General features: G+C 38.5%; 1 long non-coding RNA gene across 5 annotated transcripts in view; it reads right to left on the bottom strand.

Moving 5' to 3' along the window:
* LOC142601191 (uncharacterized) overlaps positions 1–11,001 on the bottom strand; it is a 28,012-nt gene extending 17,011 nt beyond the window's left edge. For 3 of the 5 annotated variants that reach the window (XR_012834827.1, XR_012834828.1, XR_012834831.1), the window contains exon 1: positions 2,388–2,533. This is a non-coding gene — a long non-coding RNA (uncharacterized LOC142601191). Of the gene's footprint in view, positions 1–338; positions 418–2,387; positions 2,534–2,981; positions 3,048–10,787 lie in introns of those variants that run through there. The other 2 variants (XR_012834829.1, XR_012834830.1) reach the window with 2 other exon arrangements.
* Between the last annotated feature and the right edge of the window lie 11,694 nt (positions 11,002–22,695).

Below are 22,695 nucleotides of genomic sequence, written 5' to 3'. Positions count from 1 at the left end.
TGAAATAGCATCAATTAAAATTGTCATTGACCTCTTACGGAGCACTGATATAAGTGCCATTCTCCCTGTGTCCCAGCTGCTTTTTATACAACAGGGTATTTGATTTCCTCTGAACATTTGATGGAAAGATTAAACTGTCCAATGTTTCCAATTAAAAACAGTTTGTGTTCTACAGTGGATTTAACTACTTCATTAAATCACTCATTATGGATCTGCTCACAGCACTATTTTCAGTTCTTCAATCTGTAAAGTTTTCACTTATGGATCTAATAAAATCATCAGGAAGCTTAAATTTCATTCATATCCCAAGTATCACAGATGTAATTAAAAATCATTACCACTATTCCATCTGCCACTTCTGTGCACTGTCAGTGCACCTGACTCCTCTGTATGCAGAGTGTAAAGAAGTCTGCAAATGAATGCAATGCTAACAGAGAAAATGGCCATGTTATCTAGACACAACTTAAACCCTGCCTTTCTCTTACAACATCTCATACTGCTCTTTCTCAATGCTAGGAATCTCTGGTCCAGCACATCACCAGAGTGCCTTCAGGGGAGTGAAATGATTCTCCTTTCTTTTGGGGAATATTGCCAATACACTTCCTTGCCTCTTTCGGATGCGACTGCCCTTCTTCATGTCCATGTTTTGTTCCATTTAGATCAGCATAATGTTAGACCCTTTCTGCCGATGTGTATGCATGCAGAATTAATAGACTTCATCTACTACAAAAAGATGCTGGCAGGAGTTTTGTTGGCAGCAGACAGAGTAAGCACATAACTCCCTTAGTGGCTTAGTTACCCTGGTTGCCAGCCACATTCAATATTGGCCTCAAGGTGCTTCCTCTTGACCTTTAAAGCCTTGTGGAATCTCGACCCGAGCGCTTTCTCCAAGGCAGCAATTCCCTCATCTTCCCGAGTGCTAAACAGGCTCATCCGAGTCCTCGCTGTCTCACCAGCAGGTATACAAATGTGCCCAGCTAACTGGCAACCCGACTGCCTCTACTATCTTTCTCCTGCAGAAATGTCCAACTTACTGTGATTACCAAAGTTACAGAGATTGTATTCAAGTTTTTTTACCCCCTTTTCCCCCTGAAATGCAGGTTGGGCATCCAAAGTTACACTGAAGTCCTTTATTTTTATGTAAATGCTATATCTGGTTGTTATAAATTAAAATACCAGTTAAAGTTGTCATTCTCAGTCACACTCTTCTCTTAATGAAATAATACCAAGCTTTAAGAAACAGGCAGCAAATATACACTGATCCAGATGGCAATTCATATTACTGGATGAAAAGATTAAAAATAGTGAGCTGTCTTTAGTATAAATCAATCCACATCATCTACCTTTATTTCAATCCAGTAAAACTTTCAATAAATAAATCTTGGTTGTATGCAATATGTAATTTAAGGACAACACCAATTTCTAATTCTTTTGACCCTCACATCCATGAATAAAACCGTAAGCACTCTCATTTGCTTGTACACCAACTATCAGGTCTTGATTCTGCAGTGCTTGTATGTCTGCTCTTCTTCATAGTCACAACCTGCCCTACCTAGTATCCAAAACTATGCTTAGTAACAAAGCATTTGCTGGACTGGACCTAAGAGCAGGATTTATATTTTAAAAGTTTTTACTTAAATGCAATTTTAACAATTTATAGCCAGCTTTTGGGGAGAGAGGTCTAGATTATGTTAAAGGTGTGGTAGTTACCCGAATATCCTTTCTGCCCTATGACCCCCTTTGGCCTTTACAGCACTTGTCTCAATACTGTCAATAGTGACAAAACCTAACACAGAACAGAGTTTGTATCTGTAGTCATAAACGCATCTGCAAAACAATTGTATGCAAATATGTGGTCACAATTGCATTTCAAAATACTATTTTAAGCACCAAACTCTAACTGAAAAGACTGTTTAAACAATAGTGAATAAATATGTTCATTACAATATTTTTTCTTTTTATTTACTTTGCAGGGAATTTACACATCAGTCCTCTTACAAAAATGGTTTTCATAGATAAAAATTTTAAGCTTCTTTTTAACCAGTCCATACTTGAGCTTCCCAGTAAAAGTTCAGCTTTTCCAAATATCACCTCTTGGGAAAAAACTTACAAACATTGTTTCCAGAGAAACACATAGTTGTGTTTGAATGGAGGGCATAGCTTGCGTTTTTAAAATCCTGGTTATACTTAACAAAGTACTGACACAGGCCTGCATTGCAGAAGGCTTATTTCTGAGCATTAAAAGACAGCATAAAATAAGAAAGCTGATACTGGCCTCTTTTTATCTCACTGGAAACTTTGGCTCAACTCCAGTCTTCCCTCAGTTTACGGAGTAGTTAACGAACTATTTGTCAGTATAGCAAAACAAAATTATTCAGCCACTTTACCTTTCTGGGGTAATTTTCCTTGAGGTCTGTCTCCTAGTCTTATTCCACATGCCAGAGCTTTCTGTGACAGTCACAGGTTAACACAAAGTGAATGTGATAAAAACTGCAAGCAATACCTTCGCTGTAATTGCTGCTACAGGTACACTGTAATTGCTACAAATAAGCAATCATTTTTATCCTAGTAAAAGAAGGTGTGGTTTAGTTTGCGCTTGTCAGAGGATCTGTAGGAGTTTTCACAACAGAGAATCAACACTGCTTTTATTTTAGCAACAAGAGCTGTTCAAGTGATGGTATTTAAGGAATGAGGTCACATATTCAAGCTGTTTAGATACAACAGTGTTCAAAGATGTCAGTCAGGCTCCAAAGTAGATAAAAAGTGCATCAGCTTATCAGCCAGGCATTTCTAGTTGCTGGTGTGCTTCTCACATTTAATAAAGCAAGGCATGCAAAGTGAACTCCATCCTGGCACAGAAATATGCTTCTGAAGCCCTTTACACTATGTAGCACAGTTAGAAAATATGAATTACAAGACTCCATGCATGTCTCTGAACGTCTACACTTCAGTGGCTGAAGAAAACAAATCAGTGTTCTTACCTGAATCAGTAGTTTTTCTCTGTATTAGGAAAGATTTCAGTAAGACAGATGTTGTAGCAGGAAATCCTAGGCAACCAAACACATTTCAATTACTACATTGGTGAAACTTGTTCAGTAAAGTACTAATCTAACTTTGTACCTTCATCCAGATATATTTAGCTAACATGGAAGATTTTGCCCAAAGGTTATAGGCAATGGCAGAATAGATTTGAGTGTTCTCATGCATCCATAGAAAGACCAAAATCTACTCCTTTAAGTATCCCATTATGTAAAAAATTGGGTCAACAGCTAACATGGTCTGAAATTAGTTGGTATGACTGTAACCTCAGTAGAAATTTGCTTGATCACAACTAGACTTAAATTTGATCTCTTTTTTTAAAAGATCAACAAATTGTTGATAGTCAAGTGGTCCAAATCTGATATAGCAATTCAACTGAAATCAATAGGATTATAAACACTGATACTAGATTTTATTTACAATAAATTTATTTTCAAATGTACTTAGTTAAAAAAAAATCTCCCTTTTCCTAAATACATGTAGCATGATTGCACAGACAAGTTTATCTGAAAAAATTAAATTCTGTCTCCCAACATACAGAAATCCAATGTTTTTACACTCCTGCAAATTTCTTCTTACTATTAAGTGATATGTCCTTTCTCAAAACACATTTTAGAAAAGAGTATTTGCCACTGAAGTTTCTACAAATATATCGCTGATATGTCTTTAAATTATAATCGCTTCTCTGAAGAATTTACACTGACCAAGGCTCCACGTTGAAAATATTTACATGCATGAGTTCAATAAAAGTATTCACATAAATAAAGTAATTCATGGGTATAAATGTTGCAGACTTCAGTCAAAAAGATGATAGCACTCGGTAGAAAGACACTGTCTTTAATACACACAGAATAAACCAGGCTGTCAGGCAGTGATGTGTATTAAATTTTTATGAAACAGTTTATGCCAAATATATTGCCTCTGACTCCGTAAATGCAGAACAATTTATTTCCAGGCCTCACACATCTAGCAGATACTTACATTAGGTTTTAGTAATTTATTTCATTACAGAGATATCAAGATTGGGCCTTTGCACTGGTAAATATTTCAATAAATCCTACTATTAAGTTTCCATGTTCCCCTAAATTGTATTTTACTCTTTGTGTATTGAAGCAACAAGACTGCAACAGTGATAGAAAATATTTACAGCCTAGTTTGATTTACATTGCTTCATGTTTGCACAGAAGACAAAAATATCAACAAGCCTCACCTGCACACGTGAATTTTATTCAAGGAAGTAAGCCTGTGTTGCTTAACAGTAATACTTAGGTGCATAAAAAAATTAGCTCCAAAGAGAGGATCTGAATTTCAGGAATTAACCCTGAGAACTTGCTGAAATGCCTGTTCCCATTATTTTTGTACAGTCCCAAGGGACTGTAGAATTAGCCTTAGTATGATACCAGAAATCCAAGAATACCTAAGTATAATTGAAAGATATCACAACTTCAGACTTTTCCAAATAGAATCTTATTTAAAGAGGAACAGATGATGGATGGGTAAAAACCCTTAATAGGGACATGATTCACAGCAGTCGTGCACACTGCATGATATAATCCTTCAATTCAACCTATTTTTCAAGCATAAAAAATATCAAGCAGTGAGTTAAGCAGACAATTATTTCCCTAAATGCTGACCAAATAAAATTAACAATTCAGTAACTATTGCTTTCACACTTTTAACCTGGACAGCAATCATCTGAACTGAAGATAATCAGTTATTTATCTCTAGACAGAAAGAAGAAATGTGGAATGTTCAACGATCAGTGAAAGTACTGCCATAGAAAGTGAAAGTACTGAAGGGAGCAGCCAGTGGGTAAACTGAGACAGTTAAAACTGAATATTTTCTGTTTGAAAAAAAATATTTTCATTGACATGATTAAAATTATTCCTGTTCATTTCCATGTTGTATCAATCACTCTTTTCTTTCTCTCCTCCCACCAAGATAATTTTTGTCCTTTCTTGGTTCGAAAATGAAATTAAAGCCTGTCTGGAAAAGACTGATTTTTCTTTCAGTAACTTTCATTTTGCTCTTTTGGCACTGATCATCGTCTCTGTTGTTTAGTCTATGTACCTGAACCTGCCCCAAAACAAAATTATGACTTAGGCTAAAAATGGAAAGCAAATTGTATCATCTGGACTCCCTGTTGGAAGTATAAATTGTCTATATTCACTGAAAAAGAGAAAAACCTTTTGCTATGTACTGGAAATACCTTTCCAATAAGATAGTCTCCCTAGACAGTAAGTCCCTGGGCAGTATCCCTGCTCTCCGAAGGCTCCCACTGGATATTCTCCTTCCTTTTTGAACTCTCCCCAGGTGGAACCTGATGCAGAGAGGCACAGAGCTCTTAAGGAGCATTTATTTAGCATCAGTTGTACTCACAGACTGCAGTCAGGAAGGCTAACAGTGGTAAGCTGTCATGGTGACTTTTTTGGTTTGGGTTTTTTCAGGGTTTGGTTTTTGTTTTGGGGGGTTTTTTTTACAAGCATTGTGATATTACACTGAACATCCATGTTGAGACATGACAGGTTAGAGGTGACAAATGCTTAGTTTCTTAGAGTCATCCTAGCTGCAGAATTGTATTAGCGCTGGAAATGTGGTTTTCAAGTTCAAACTGGACTACCTTACTACACAGCAAAGGCTACCTTAATAAGGATTCTGATAAGCACTTTTTCCCCTGAAGTTTTTGACCCAAACTCTCTTGTCTGTACAATACAATAAACATCTCAATAACCTCTCAAACAAATGAAACCTATCTTAAGTTGTCCGTTAAGCAATTTTCAACCAAGGTAATTTATTTCCATTATAACAAATTAGTAGGATACTAAAAGCATTTTACCACTTCATTATTTCATGTTATCAAAATGCTGGGTGATCTACTGTCTCATTTCAAATGTCTCATTTCATGGCTGAACAAAAGCTATTACAGTCATTTTACATATCTGATTCAGAAAATCTGCCATTGCTTCTTACAGATGGAGTTCAAATAGAAATGAGTGATTGAATCTATTTCAGTTATTTACCAGATATACTAGCAATTACAAGTGTTCCTAATTTTCTGTTAATTGAAGGTACATTACAATTGTGCTACATGCTGTACTTATTTTGGCCAGATCCTCAGCTACAATAAACCAGCAAACCTCAATTAGGTTAATTAACCTGTGTAATTTAGGCCAACTGAACATAACTGCCTTCTGGATTTGTCTACGTTTTTATGCTTGCCTGTGTCAATACACTTGTTTCTTGTGGAGAAGCAGAATTACTAACTGTAAACGCAAACAGAGCAAAGTGCAGAAAAATGACCCTGAAAAAGCTTCTTCATTTCTCTACTATTATTGGGCAGACATCACACAACAGCTTTGAAAGGAAGTACCCCAAACTGGAATGCATTGTCATCTTTCAGTCAGCTTTAGTATATATTACCTCACAAACCATTCTTCCCTTTGACAGCCACAGCAGAGCCTTCTCCAGTTTGAGCTTTCACCAGCAGATTTCTGAAAATGGTGTCAGGGAACTGATTTAGCTCAGTCACACAATGATGATGAGTAACTCTGATCCTCACCAGGCGACATTGCTGCTGCTGTCACTTCTGAGTCATTACATTTTCTGAGGAAACAGCCTTCTCTGCTAGCTCAAACGTTCTTTGCTACATCAATGCTGAGTTCAATGTATGCTTGGCAACTTCCCCCAATAAAACAAAAGGTCCAAATAAGTTCCTTTGGGGAAGGATCCCTAGCCATGACTTACTAAATACTTCAGCCTTCTTTTTGTTTCTTTTCTTTACACAGAAGGAGTCAAATTCTTTTTTTAAAAACATACATCCAAATCCTCAAAATGAAAACTTTCTAAAAGGAACTTGTGACCTCACTTCAACACTCTCTGCCTTCATTCCCTTTGGTCCACGTCATCTTCCTCTTTTCCTCTATAGCTATTTCCATCTTTCTATGCATGTTTCCTTCAAACCTCTTCTACTACTTAGCTTCCTTTGTAAACACATTTACCTCCATATCTTACCTAGTTAAAGCAAGTCAATTTATTTTTAAGACTGCGGATTTCTTATTCAGTGCCAAGAGAGATGATAATGAAAAGTCATACCGCCTTGTGGATATAGGTAAGGTAACTCCATATTACATAAAGTTTTACATGTCACTCATTCTATGTAGGCTGCCAACATTTATGTTCTTAGACCAACGAATCTTTAAACCACAAGCACTAGCATCTGAATCCTTTCAAAGGATAGATAGGCATCAGAATCTCATGTGAGAGGGACCATAAGCCAAGGAAGAAGCAGTCATAAGATGCTTTTTTCAGGTCTGAAAATACTAAGTCATGCTCTGCAGAGTGCTGAAATGACCTTTCTTTCTCAACCAACCTATGTAATGCCTTTGCAACACTGGCAAACCACAGATAAGCTTTCTGTAATAGCCCCTTTTTAAAACTTCACACATCTGTGAGAGTCCCAGTAGATGATCGGTGTTGCACCACTTCAAGTTTTGGTCAGGGGAAACTCTCTCTCACTTGCAGTATGCTCAGAGTTAATCACCTCCTTGCAAAACAAAACATATTTCTTTGGATTGAGCTTCAAACTGACAATAAGCTTATCACAGACTATTAACAAATGTAATATTTTTTGTTAAAAAAAATTTCACACACACCAGGATATCACTCAGCTCTAAGAAACATGCCATGTAGAGTTCTCTCAAATATTTCAGATGTACTAAGCCAAAAAAGGGAGCCTAAATTGTCTATACATTTTCCCTTCTGTGAAAGTAGGTTTCTCTCTTCCATCCCTCATTGTCCTTCACATGTTTTCACCTGCCAAAGCACATTTTTAAAACCAGTACTGGGGCAATTTTTTCCCATAGATGCCCTGGTAGGAATCCCCAGTTAATTAATCTCTGCGTTCTCTCTTTCACCCAGTGTAGTGGCATAACTATGCTGGGCTTCTGGAAGAAGTTGATGGCTGCATCTGTTTGAGGACTCCATACACTTTGAAAAAAGCCCACATCTTCTCACGTTCTTCAGCTTTGAAAAAAGCTTGTCTGTATTAAAAGGGTTTTCCTTTCCTGCCTTACAGCAGACCTTAGAGTCTCACCAAAATAAGGACTTACCATCTATACAGACAGCATTTTTTTCTAGTTATAAAGGTTTCTTTTTTTTCCCCTATATAGACAGCAGTAGTCTCAGCTCATGAATTTTCCTCATTGTTTTTCAAGATTTCAAAAGTGAAATATTGACCCAACACTTCCTACAAACACTGTGACATGGCATATGACAAGCTTGCTGCAAACAGAGTGCAAACAGGGGGTATCAGGGAAGTTACTCCACAGAGTTTTCCTTGAAGTTGGAATTACTTGCTAAGCATGAAGGATGAACTAAAATTTTACATTTTCTTAACCTTATCAACAAAAAAGCTGTTTGTTTTACATATTCTAGACAATGAATATCTGAAAACCTGAAGCCTTCAAAAATGCAGAGGATGGGCTAAAACAACGTAGAAAATGTGAGGGTTTGCAGTCTCTTCTCTCTCTGTGATGTTTACCCAGCATGCTTGAGCGTGCACAGTGGCAGCTGTTTAAAGAGGAGCCAGGTAGTCATGACAGTTGCGGAAACTAAGTCTCCAGAGCCAGGTGCCAAGCAATGAAGCTAACCATGCCTTGCTACTGCTTTTGGGATAAACAGCATTGGGGTGATTTTTTTCCCATAGACACCCCAGTAGGAATTCTTACTTGGTCTCCTTGTTCCCTCTTCATCTCACAGGGTTACAGTGCAAGAGCTGAGCACAAACTCTATAGGTAATGACTAATCATCTAAACAGATACCGTGCTGATTTTCCCAGTGAAATGTAGCAGCTACAGAAAATCCATTTACAGCCTGTCAAGGATGGGTGGAAGAAAGAAAGGAAAATCACAAAGGAGCTAATTCTTCATCTTTTTTTCCTTTTTAGTCATTAGTCAGAGCCCATTAAGCCCAGCTACAAGTCCCCTATTAAGGACAGAAGACCCCTGCAGATATAATGGGGAATTTGAATGTGAGGACACCCCTCGCAGCAGCCTGTGCACTGCCATCTGCCTACCACCAGCTTACTGTTGACAATGCTTCATTACCATGAATATCTTCGATTAGGGATCTTAAGCCAGCTGTGCCCTCTTGGTTTGAGTCTTGCAATGTGTCACTGCAGCAATACAAATATAGCCAGTCCATTACTCTCAGGTTGTCTGACTAAGCAGCTTTTTTGGCTGAGGAAATGTTCTGTTATTTCACCACTGGGACTAAAATTTTATTTCAGATATAATCCTGCAGTCTTAGCATTTCCTAGTTAGGGCTACACTTCTAAAAATCCAAGGACAGGCTTGGCTCTTACTGGGTAAATGCTGGTGAACAGCTCAGAAAGGAATCCACAGCTAAGCCTCTCTTTTTTCATCCTGAGAGGATGTAAATTCTGCAAGAATTTACTAAATCCAGTACTAAAACTACTTGTCTTTTCAAGGGTATGGAGAAATATTCAGTAACCCTGAGTCAGGTGTTCCTGGTTAAAAGACTATATAATAGACCAGTAATCCCATGTGCTATAATTTTAATAATATATTGACTGATGCTTTGGAACATAATTCATAACTTAACGCTAGGTTTTTATTTACTACTTAAGAGTGTGGAAGTCAGAAAAACTTCCTGACATAAAATATATGAACTGCAGAGAGGTTGGCTGTCAGGGCAGTAACTCTGGTGCCGAAAAGTAAGTAACTTTTTGTGTGCATGGAAATGTGGCAAGCTCTTGTAGGCTGAGTACAGATATCTCCCTCTTTACATTCTGCACACACTCAGCTCTATAATGCATGAGCTGGTTATGTTTGCAGATGACAGGGTTTCTCAGCAATGTAAGAATGTGAAGTAGAAACAACATGTGTCAATAAGAATAAAGCAAAAAGTCAGTCTTGGTTTCCTTTCACAATCTGGTAGTTTTCCTTTCATGCATTTCCCCTGCTATTCTTTTTGCCCGCAGATTACCCAACAGTTTTCAGAGCTCAGCTCAGGTGCACTCCTGCTGCATACACAAAAATGCCCAAAAAGAAAAGGGGAAATAAAGGGCATAAATATAAGTACACAGACCAAATGGTTCTGCTTCACGTGCAACTACATAATACACACAAACAGATCTAGGTCCTAGTCTATAGTATTAGGAAAATCTCAGACCTGATGCAGTTTTTGGTCTACTGATAAGCAGAATTGCATCTTCTTAGCTTAGCTCTAATACTCATCTCACCTGGTTATTATTAGTGCTCCTGAGTAATCATACTGGTTTCATCTGACCCAATAGCAGATAAATTAAAAAAGGCTCTAACAATCAGTTTTAAAGTTCTGGGAATATGTATACTAGAAAAGCATTTAAACTTTTTTTTTTTTTTAATTGCTTTTGTCTTGTAGTAGAACCATTAATCTTTTTGGCCACATCTGACTGCAAATAACATTCCTCAGTAATGATGTCACTGTATTAATTAGCTTTTAAATGCAGCCCCCTAAGTGTCACTGAGAGCTGCTTCTTCACTGTCACGGAAATTAATTATCTTTTGCATCAAACCTCAGACTGATAGGCAATGAGATAACTACCCAAAAAATGGCCTGATGTAGCCAACACCAAAATGTTCTCTGTCATTTACCCAGCCCCTCTTCAGCCTAGAAGAAGCCAGAGCTGCCTTGAGACTCAGCACTTTTGGGAGGGTCCAGCAGCTCTCTAAACCATATTCACTTACCAGCTCTAGCTTTGTTTGCAGAAGTTGAAACCAAGTGGAAAACAATACCAACAAAACCTCCTCGCTGCTCAGTTCGATTTGTCCTCTAACAGCTTATCTTGGGGAAGGAGAAAAACTTGTTGCTGGACACCCTTCATGCCTTCACAAAAGGAGTACGAAAGAAGGAAAGAAGTCATGTCTCTATTTCACTATTCCCAGCAGGCTCATGTCCTGCATACTGTCAATCCAGTCCTGAATATTTATATCACTACCAGTCAACAGACTGTGTTCTTTCACAAACTGCCAGCCAAAGTGATTTCTCACAGCTAAGCTAAGCAGCTGCTATTCTCTGTCCTTTCCAAGGGCTCAACTTCGCAGTCATTAGATAGAGAAAGATCAGGCTAAACAAGGGGAAAATTCACATGTTCTTAAGTCTCAAAACAAGAGGACAGATTCATCCAAAGTCATAAGGACCAAGGGCACAAGAAGCAAACAAAGTTTTTGATCCAAGATCTTTTGGAAGAGGAGTTGTATTAGGAGACTCTATAGAAATAATATTAACATACTGGTACCTGTGAAGAAGGTGTTTTGAGCGTCACACCAGAGATGACATTTAGCTGGCCACATGCCTGCCAGCTTGAAGGGATCAAACACTCTACCTGATAGAGGAGGTGATGGATTTCAGGACAGTACAGGAACTATAACTCAGCACTCCCAACACACTGGATGTCACTCTGTTCATCTAACACGTCCACCACATGACTAAAGAAACTGGGATGGAAATTCTTTTTGTCAGTGTCATCCCTCTATTTTGTCATCTCTTAAATTGCCATATGACCAGATGGGATAAGTGTCAAAGTTTTAAATCTGCAGCATCTGTCCCACTCTTTCTTAGCAGGATGTGGGGAATATATCATTTTACTAGTTATACTTGAAGAAGTTATCTTGTAAAGAGTCTGTGACTCATTCATCAGACAAAGGCTAATTCAGCATGCTTACAGTATGGAGCCAGAATCAACTTCTCGGAATGCTTTGTTTCCAAAACTTTCCTTTAATTGAGGCAATTTACTTATCCATGAGAGTTCAATTTTATTTTAATAAACTGTCTTCTGAAATAGTTATGGAATTTACTCATGCTTTGCAGAAGCAGGGTTCTCCTTAGTAATATTAAATACAAATCCTGAGATCTTAATTTTCACTCCTCTCCTAGGCTGTCCCCTCTTTTTGACAGTGGGCCGGGCTCAAGGACATTATCACTCAAAGAAAATACATTTTCAGATAAGCACATATTCATTTTCCTATTCTCTAGCATGGTCCACAGACTCGTGACAGTGGCATTTTCACAGGAGTGTGACTCCAAGGTGAAGACAGGATCATCTTTGAAATGAGATCTTTGAACAAACAGACATTATTATATATACTCTTCATTGTTCCCTGGATATTGAAAACCACATCATTTTGCTAAAACTGAATGACTAATATGAAGACTTTGAAATGCCTGTACCATACAGTTCAGAGGAGGCTTCCTGTAGCTCCATTAAAAATAAAAAAGAATGAAAAGTATGACGCCTAGTATCTTTGTCTCTACCGATCAAGCCTTGCTCCAGCGAGGCACGCTGATTTACCCCTGCAAGCCAGTTATTTCCTTCTGCCACAACCAGCTAGATCTCCTCTTTCAAGACACAGCAGAGGACTTCTTAGAAGAGTGAAAGCTTGTGGTCCCTTCTGCACTGTTTCCCAGACTCAGAGGCCATGTACCTGGCGTTCAATGTATTTCTATATCTGCTAGAGCAAGCTGCAATTCAGGTGCTGACAGATAACACCACCGCTGTGTTCTGTTAGGACCGGAGTTTTGTTCCTGTACAGCATTTAACCTTTTGGCTATCATCTTCTGTTACGAGGCACAATATTTGCTAAACTTCATCCCCAGTTCAGACCTATGATGGATCACTTTGACAGCACGTGTATGCACTGCCTATAAGCCATACTACTGTATGTGTATTTCAGCTCTCTATTTGTCTAGAACAATAAACAGAAACAAATTTTGAGGAAAAGATAGAAGTATTAACATTGGCTTTCAAAAAAAGGGAGGGGAAAGTTAGCTGTTTTGGAATAGGCCCTAGGACTGTGTTTAGATCAAACAGTTACAATAAAAATTAAGAAAAGTTTATAGCTACCAACCATAGAACAAATTGACCCCTGTTCAAAGGTGGTAAAAAGAAAGGTCTAGAAGATAAACCTTACTTTCTTCCTGCTTCTGAAGCAAAAGGCAGAATGGGAATGAGTTCAGCCTACTCCAGTCACTGCTAGATGATGGATGACCTCATTCATTCAAGTTGCAGCATTCCCTGAGGTTGCCAAGACTCAGAGGAGACAAAAACTGCTGCTGCAAATTCCAGCACAGGTCCACAGGCTTTGCACCAGAACAAGGCAGCTCCGCACAGCCTGCTGTTTTCTCACTTGGGAAGCACTCTGGTGCACAGAGGATAGATATTACAGAAACTCTTACATGGCCAGGCTGGACCTTAACAGAATTGGAAACTGTTCCTTTGAAAAAGTATTGAAACTGTAAAGAGGCTTTACCAAATTTGGCCAAATTAACTTCAGGCTTGGTGGTTAAACCCCCAAACAAACAGATTCCAACAATGCTGCTTTTTCCAGCTCCCAGTGTTTTCTAGCATAAGAAGCAGTGCAGTTTTAGGCTTCTGGTTCTTTTATGCAAGGGAAACCTCTGTTATTCTGGTGCTACTGAAATGGAGAACGGTTTCTGCAAGCAAAAGAGGAAGAAAGCTGCAGTCACATGCAGTGTCACACAGATGAAGTCATACACTGGCATAACAGCAAGTGTTGTCAGTTGTCAAAGGCCATCTGTAGCCAGCAGACTTAAACTGTCATCCTGGAAAAAGATGCAAACAAGCCTAATGGGAGATTGCATTATCCTCTCCCTGGCATTCAATCAAATGAAGCTTGTTCCCTGAACAGATATAGAAAACAAAGGGACACATTCTCTCTTTTTCTTTTTTCTTTTTTAAAAACAAAATAATTATTTTTTGGCAGTTGATATATTTTCAAAATGACAGGAAAAATATGAAAAACCAAAGAACCCCAGAACTGAAGAGTCACTTGTCAAATGTGGGTTGTGTGTACTCATTTGCTGCTACGGGGAGAGAGGGATTGCTCCACTGTTCGCTCTGCAGAATGGACTCACAGACTTTTGATTTGCATCATTTAGGGGTTTGTTAAGTAAGCATTTGACACTCTGTTCGTGTGCTTTCTCTGTTTTTTGGGGGGGAGTGGGGGCAGAGTTATTTTTACAGTGCCAAGCACAGTGTGGGAACTGCTGGAAAAGGATACTAAATAAAAGATCCATTCCTTGGAGCAGGAAATGGATGCACACTTCAAGATGATGCATTAAGTTTTCCTGAGGGAAGGTATAGTGATAGCTCCCAGTACACTTTGTGTATCCTATGGCTGATGAGATTTCCAAATCAGCCTGCCACAGAAAACAGGAGATGTGCTTGGGGAGAGGTACACGTTCCACCACTGTAGGCCCCAGTGATGCAAAAAGGGAAATATTCCTATTCTAGGAGGCAAAGACAACTGTGCTTGTTTGGTTGGTTCTAGTGCAGGCAGGGGCTAAAGAAGAGGAGCACTGAAAACTGAAAAATGAGTCTTGGGATCTGTGCCTGGTACTGATGCAAATGAAGGTGAAACTATACAAACAGCAACACAATCAGACCATTCATCATTCCTTCATTAGCCCCTTTTCTTTGCAACACCACCACTAAAGGAAAAAACCTTCCCCCTTTTTACCAGTGACCAAGAGGATTGAAAAGAAAGCCTAATTGCTGAGTGTACAGTATGCACACTGTGTGTAAGACCATTTGTTATGCAAATAAGATAGCCCTGAATCCATAGGTGGTGTTAGTGTAATTCAATTTACACAACCTTTCTAATATAGAAACTTACTGAGTATGTGAGATGGAATCTCAACTTATGGCAAAACAGTTGCCTGCTATGAACAGAAAAGCTTCCAGCCACAGTGCTAAGGCAGATATGAACTCTATGCTCTAGATGACATCAAAGACCTGTTATCTTGCTCAGATTTACAGGAAAGTTCAGATTTCTATAATAGATGCAGATTGTTATGCTAGCCTTGCTTATCCACATGAATGCAATTACTATTAGTGAAAAATGATTACATTGTTTTAAAATATTTTGCATTCCTTTAACAGAATAAAAGCCTTTCATGTTCTATTCACTTGGATGATCCAACATGAAGGTTGTGTTTTCATACATGTGTATTCTTCCCTGGGCTCACAGAATTCCATACTGTACAGCTGCCTGCCACTCCCCGTTAAAACAACTTGACTTCAGCTTCTTATAAACCATTGCGTCAAAATTTTCCATGCCATTGGCTGAAAATTTTGGAGAGCTTTTCAGAAAGAAATGACTCAGCTGTTTCCAAGAAATAACTCAGAGAGAAAAAGACACTGTTATGACAATATTAAAAAGGAAATCTTAAGAGGGTTGGGTTTTGGTTTTGGGTTTTTTTTTTTATCTTGAAGAGCATGTAACTGGTAAGCTGTACATCTTGTTGTCCCTGAAATAAATTTACATATAATTGTCAGAAAAATTCTAACTCATATGTACTTTATAGAGTTTCTTGAATTTGAAGCTACTAAATTTCTAGAGATGCCAATGTCTTTTACAACTCTATATGTGATCAGAATGTGCAAGCACTACCCACTTGCAGCATGTGAGCTCTGGGGCCTCCCAAGGACTTTAACCTGGAATTGCTGAACCCAGATGCTAGAGGGCCGAGCACTGAGAAAGAGCTCATGAAGTCTCCTGTCCTGCTCACAGTAGCCTCTTCTTCAGTGCAGTCAGCCTGGAGAAGGTCACTGTTTTCTTCAGAGTGCACATGGGACACACGCATTGACACAAGGACATTTTGAAGGAAATGAGCAGAATGGAGTAAGACATCTTGCTTGCACAGCAACTGACAGCCAATTCTACCTGTTAAAGATTCTACCTATTAAAATAAAATAAAGCATTGCCAGGTTACCTACAAAGATCACAGATGGGTACTTTGGGCAGCACAGCTTGTTTCTTAATTTCCCCTTTTTTATTCCAGCTGTAATATTTGTAACACTTAATGCATCACACTCACTAAACTGTTGATCTGTGGTTTGATGGTGCTAGGAAGATTTCTGTGCTCATTTCCCATTTTTTAACCACAGGGAGACAGGGAGAAAAGTGGAGGCTGTGTGTTCAGCTTAGACTCTTTGGAGGAGTGCCTCATATCACATTGGGATACTGCCTCCGGACTGACAGAGCAGCACTGATGCAATTCAAAGTATGCTTGCATGTCAGCTGAAACAGAGTGCTACAGAAGCAGGATTAAGTGAAATTAATACTTCAAAAAGCCAGTGCAAAATTACCAATAATCCATAAGTGATGTGAAGGACTGCTTTGGGAAACATAAAACAGCAGCAGAAATATCATTGAATTCTGAGGAGGCATAAGGAAGAACAAAGGAAACTCAAGACAAAAAGGGATTAAGCCTTTGGAAACAGACCAACAGTCAAGGATTCTTTGGATTTAAGGTCAGCCTTAGCCACTGGCTGCATTGCAGAAATCGCATCTGAACAGATTAGAATAAATGCAGATTTCAGCATTGTGGTGCCTTAGCCTGAATACTTGCCAGCTCTGTCCTTGACTTGACTTATGCTTAACTCTAGGCCAAGTCTGATTATCACTTCTTCAAATCATGGCTGATCAATAAGGATCTTTAATGCATGAACTGCCCTATTATAAAATATGCAATGCAGATAACTGACAGCAGGAGACAGATGAATTCACAGAACAAAGCTGAATTTGAACATATGATGCACTATTAACTTAGGCAGTGCATGCTCATGTGCCTGGATCTTACAGATAGCTGGTATATGCATATGTGCTTCCCAGAATCAAGTACTAGTAAAATAAAAAAGGTAGATGGAAATTTAGTTATGGTTGGAGGTTATCTGAGACATCTGTGCCAGCCATAAAATGCAGAGTAGCAATATAAAGATGACCAGGTCCAGAAATTCACAAGCTGTTCTTCCAAAATATCTTTTCAGTTTGGAAGGAATTAATTCCTTTCAATCAAAAACCAGGGCTACAAAACAACAGGAATCAAAACTGGAGAAGCCAGTTCAGATGAACTCTCAATGATGTTCCTAAAACATTCACAGCTTCAAATGGAAAGTTTTAATTCCAGCTAAAATCAACACAGCTGATATTTGCCAACCTGGATTTATTTCAGAATGTTTTTACGTCTACCTTTACATGAAAATAGCATGCCTTTAGAACAATTTAAAATGCACAGCTGCTGAACCTGTTTCAGCATGACTCAGAATGAAACATGAACTGCACAGTAGGAAAACATTGTCCTTGCACTGGGATTTTACAGTCTCAGATCTTGATTTTCCATTATTCACATAGCTCTCATTTGACTTCAAGAAGACCATGCTTAGGCAATGGCCAACATACAAGTGACCATATCAAGGCCTAAAAGGACACAAACCAGGATCAGGATCAGAGCAGAGTGCTGAACACCGAGACAGTTTAGTTCACTTCCTCTTCAATTTAAGTCCTTACAAACTGGAATTATATGCAAGGTGCAAAATTTTGACGATGAAGCCCTTGACCACCCTTAGGTGCAGTTCTGAGAAAGAGTAACCAGCTGATACAAGGCTTCAGATGCCCTGGATGGGTGAAGGCCTGGGGAAAAATGAGTCAGTTTGGCTGTCTTTATTCTGAACGCTTGTTTTCATCTTAAAAACCACAAGCCCTATGCAAAGGAAATATGGCCTTGCACATTTTCTCTGGAGGATCTGCTCACCACCCTGCAGAGTCCAGCACACATGCACAGTGACCACAGGTAACCAGAAGCATGTCTTCATAATCCTGTATTGTTTCCGTATGTAAACTATTCTCAATGTCAAAAGCTGTGAGATTTACTTATTTCAAGTTTGCTTATTTTTTGATTTTTAAGTGAAGCTTACTCACATTTTGTAGATTATTAACAAACAAATTTTCAGGAATACAATAAAAATGTGACAAAGAAAACTAATGAATATTTCTGACAGGCATTTCAACCTTAAAGACCATTTACAGAGAAGTCTGTGAGAGAATAACATGGTTGCATTAAGACGCAGTGCTAAAGCCACATGCAAACATAACCGGATTTAAAACTGGATACCTAATTAAACTCCAGAGATTAGATCAAATGAATTAAATCATTTTTTTCTCATTCATCATTCTCAGGAATTCAGTTCAGTAGTACCAAAAGAGTGTTACTGCTATTTTCATGAAGTTTCAACATCTCTTTTAGGAGGAGAATGGATACAAGACATGATCCCCTTTTACTTCAACATGCTTTTTTACCTAGTTGCTGATGACAGTGCAGCCCTTAAAAAAATCAAAGACATTCTACAAAAACTACTGGCCCCACCTAACATTTGTTATTCACAACTGAAAAAGCTTTTCCTGTAGCACACATAACATTTTCCCTGGATTAAAGAGGGAAAATTAGAACTAGATAGATCCTTACTGAAGCATGAGATACAATGTATAGAAACCAAAATAAGTTTTAAACCAGCCCAGCTTCTTGAACTGAGATGCAGAAGCTCTCCAGCTGCAGCAATCCTCAAGAGAGTTTGTTGGGCTAATTTTCCCTATTTCTGGACAGTCTAGTTTAGGGTCAGGTTGAATACCTCTGAGCTACACTGCAATCTCCAGTGCAGACGTGTCCCGAGGGAGAAAAACAGTGACTTGCTAAAGCACATTCATTCAGTCTACAGTCATCTGGACTACACAATCGGGATTATGTCACCCCTTGATTTACCGTTCCTGTTTAAAAACACTCTTTTCAGATGTTACAGCTCAAAAATAAAGCAAAAGAACAGCAACAGAAGTACTCTGTTTTCTTCAGTTTAGTTTCTTTAGTCTCACCACCGTTAGTGAGACATCAACAGTTCCTATAAACAACTCTTACTTCTATATCCTTAAAACAAAAGAAACATTCTTTAAAAGCCCTTGTGGGGGAACTAATAATGAGTACTGATGGATAATTTTTGTCACTGATATATGCTTGAGGAGCTGCTACACAGTAGCCAAGATGATCTATCTGCAAACAAGATGTCCTTTTGAGTGGATGTTAATCTGCAAGAAGAAACCTATTTTAAAGCAAAGGCACAAAATGACAGTCATACTGATGCACTGAAAAGGAAGGGAAAAAAAGAGACTATTATCTCAGGTGCCTAAGAGCTTGCCATATGTGTGAGTTACCCAGCACTGCAACAGGAAAGCCTCATACACAAATGCAGCATGAGATATTTCTGGAAACAAAACATTTCCATGTTCTCCAGTTCCCTATTTCCCTGGATAAGGCATAAGTTATTATATACAATTCAGGAACAAAAATATGAGGCATAGTCTTTCTATATTCATGGCAGAAGTTTTTATCATACAGGGTAAATGGAAACTCCCTAAACAGGCAAATTGAAAGGTTTTGTGTTCTGTCAAGAAGTCTGCCAATAGTGATGTCAAAGACAGAATACATACCGGATATCCAGATTGAAAAAAAATTCTCCTTATTTCTAGCCTAGGGAAAATTCAGAACTAGAACTGAACTTCAGAAATTAAGCTTATAATGGGATTCACATAGACCTTCAAACAGCCTCTAGATGTGAGGAAAGTTAAGATCCAAATGAAAACTACTCTTTTAGGTCCACCTCTATGCCTGAAGATACCAGCTATGCACATACATAGAATTATCCTATCCTGAAATGTGGTCGTTCAAAAAGAAGCATGAACATTTCCCAGGACCACACTCAAACCAATTGAGAGTGGGTCTTCTTGTTTTTTGGGAAGTGAGTTCGACACCTACCAACACCAATCTCACACACAAGAACCCAGTATCTATCTTGTTTCTTTTGAATAAACATGGTTTGCCAAAGGAAGATGACACTTTTGTCAGTGTATGTACAATGCCAAGGACAGCAGGGTTTGGCACCTTAGCTAGGTACTCTTATTCTATCATAAGAAAAAGCCATATTTCTATTGGATCAACACTGTCTCAACGCTAGGGATTTATTCTTCTAGTTTCTTCTAAGATAGGTGCAATTATTAGTCTAATTTTACACAGGGGAGAATGGCAACAGAGACAAATCACATCACTTAATTAGCTTCCACAGAAAACTTGACAGCTTAGTTCCAGGTTAAACTTTGTTCTCTAAGTAAATATATTTATTCAGCATTTATCTCTGTCTTCATTCCTGGAGACATGAGCAGCTCAACAGGTATGTTTGGAAATTGCTGCTTCTCTGTATTCGATGCTTCAGCTACTGTGAACTGATGTACCCAACCAGGCAACGCAGAACTATGGCAGTCAGAGGTTCTAAATGGTAAATATGTCTTAGACAAGGACATTCTCAGTCACAAGTAATACCATCAAGTCCACTGGGGCACAACTTTTTGCAGATAGTCCAAGCAACTTTTATATCCACTGACTTCAGGGGTAAACACACTTAGCACTTCAGGGTGTCATGCCTGGAAACTACGTTTCATTTTCTCTAGCAGCAAATCAAGATTGGTATTTACTGCAGAGAGCTATTACAAGGGTTGCATAATGTTAGCAAAGTGCTGGGAGCATGAAATATGCCTCGTATTATTAAATATGTGACAGATGTACCTGCAGAGAACTCATTAATTCTAATTTCTATTCCTGTTAGTCTAGAAATATTAGCATATAATTGTTAGTTTCTAAAATATTCTGGCAAACTTTTTTTAACTGAAAAACTGTGTCAGCATTTATTTTGGAATAGCAGATGAAGCCTGTTCTCTTGTATGCCCCTCAAGCAATGTGTTACAATCACCTCAATTACCTAACAGGAAATGTTAGAGCCTCAGTAAGAAGGCTTTCTGCAAGCCTTTAAGTAGGAGCTGTGAAATTTCTTCTCAGTAAACCTAAATGAAGAAGTCTTCAATGTGACAAGAATATTCAGAATGGACTGTTCTGAAAATGAAAGCCCAAACCAATGCGTAATACACAAACAGACTGTATGGCAATACTGTATGTATTTTGAGATTGCATTGCAGTGCACATCACTGAGCAAAAGACTGAGTGAAGCAGCAGCCAGCAGTGACATGCTTGTTAGTTGCAACTGCAGTCTGATACAAAGAAATCCAAAGGAATTTGCATATCTTCTTTCCTTAAAAAGTATGCTAGTTGAAGAAACACTGAATTTCTCTCTTTTTTTGGGGGTGGTGGTGGGTGGGGTGGCTGTGGTGGTGTGTGTTTGGGGTTTTTTCCCCCACTGGAAGTCTCAAGATCAGTTCATTCTACACAAAATCAAAGCCTGGAAGTAATATCAGACTAACCAATAGCTGTGTACAAAGGCCCTGCAAAAAATGAATACATCCATCTTAGTGACAGAAACAGCTCGCATTCACAAACACTGCTTCCCGACTAAGAACGGCAGACCACATGTTCTGTACAATAGCATATGGGGACCAGGAATTTATTGTATGTTTCCCCAAACTGTAGCTTTGGAGACAAAATCTTCTATCAGCTTAGACCTTTCAGCCTGCCTCTTTAGCGCCTGGTGACTTGAAAGCCTGACAAAGGAAAACTTCATTTAACCAGATGGATATCAAAAGATGGATTTGTAAACAAAGCACAGCAGTATCTCTGCAAACACTGCATAAGAATACCAACTGTGTATGAGAAACAAAAAGAAACATAGCTTCAACTCTTTCATAATGCTTGAAACATGGAGATTTGCAGCATTTACAACCCTGGCCAATAGCAAAGTTGAAAGTAAACATACTGGCCAATGGATCTTTGCAGGAAATAAGCTGTTTAATTATTCAATTATTTTGAGAGGAAGCTAAAGAGAAGAGAAATGTATTAAATAAATGTGTGGGAATGTAAACACTTGCATAGCATGGTATTACAAGTGTGGACAAGAGCACTGCAGAAATCACGATGCGGTTTTGCTGAGCTGTTTCCCACAGTATGTGCTTACATGATTAAAGGCTATATAATAATCCATGCACACAGGGGGGATGAACTAAATTTACATAGGCAAATTGGGGCAAATTTCCCTCTCTGCTCACTCATGCATACCTAATTTCTGATTATTTTTTATTTCATTGCTCTGTTAATCTAGAAAACAGGTCTGTCTTACTGAAGCTGAGGGTTGTCATTTATGGAATAATATGATAAAACACTGTGCAGCAGGATGGCTCTTCTAGTTAATCCAAAAGCATCTGCTACTCAGCACGAGTGTCTTGCAAGGTTTTTCTTCCAAGTATACACAGTGACTTGCAACACTTTGCATAGTATCCGAGAAGGTTTACTGCTTCAGTTTTTCTTTTTCCTACTAAATATTCACAGACTACACATCTACCTCTGACTTCTTTTTGTCTGATTGTTTTTTTTTTTAATCAGCCCAGTGTGGCATCTTATCATGAGTAAGAGTTCACCGTCTGCTTAAGTTTTCAGGCAGAATCCTACAGTATCTTACCCTCTGCGATTTCATAGGAACTCAGAGTCCCAATTGAGTAGGATGAAAGTCTTTGAGATCTGTTTCTAAGCAATACTGGAACTCTTAAACCTCTAATAATATTTGTACTTTGAGAAACCAAACTAAATTTGGTTTCTTGACTAGTATCTGTGGAGAAAAAAAAATGCATTTTCTGTGAAAGAAATCACGGTGCATAAGCAAATAGCATACTGCAGTTCTGAACAACTGCTAAGTAAGGAAGCAAACCTTATGAAAGGATAACATTTCATTGCATTAAAGTGTAGCACAGCTCAGAAAATGGTTTTGACATGTCTGCGTGATGAACTTCTGCTCAGTTTGGCACATTTTCT

Source organism: Balearica regulorum, chromosome 3, assembly GCF_011004875.1.
Source record: "Balearica regulorum gibbericeps isolate bBalReg1 chromosome 3, bBalReg1.pri, whole genome shotgun sequence".
Taxonomy (NCBI): Eukaryota; Metazoa; Chordata; class Aves; order Gruiformes; family Gruidae; genus Balearica; species Balearica regulorum.
Note: the sequence above shows the minus strand (reverse complement) of the source record. Positions and strands in the feature narration are given on the sequence as shown.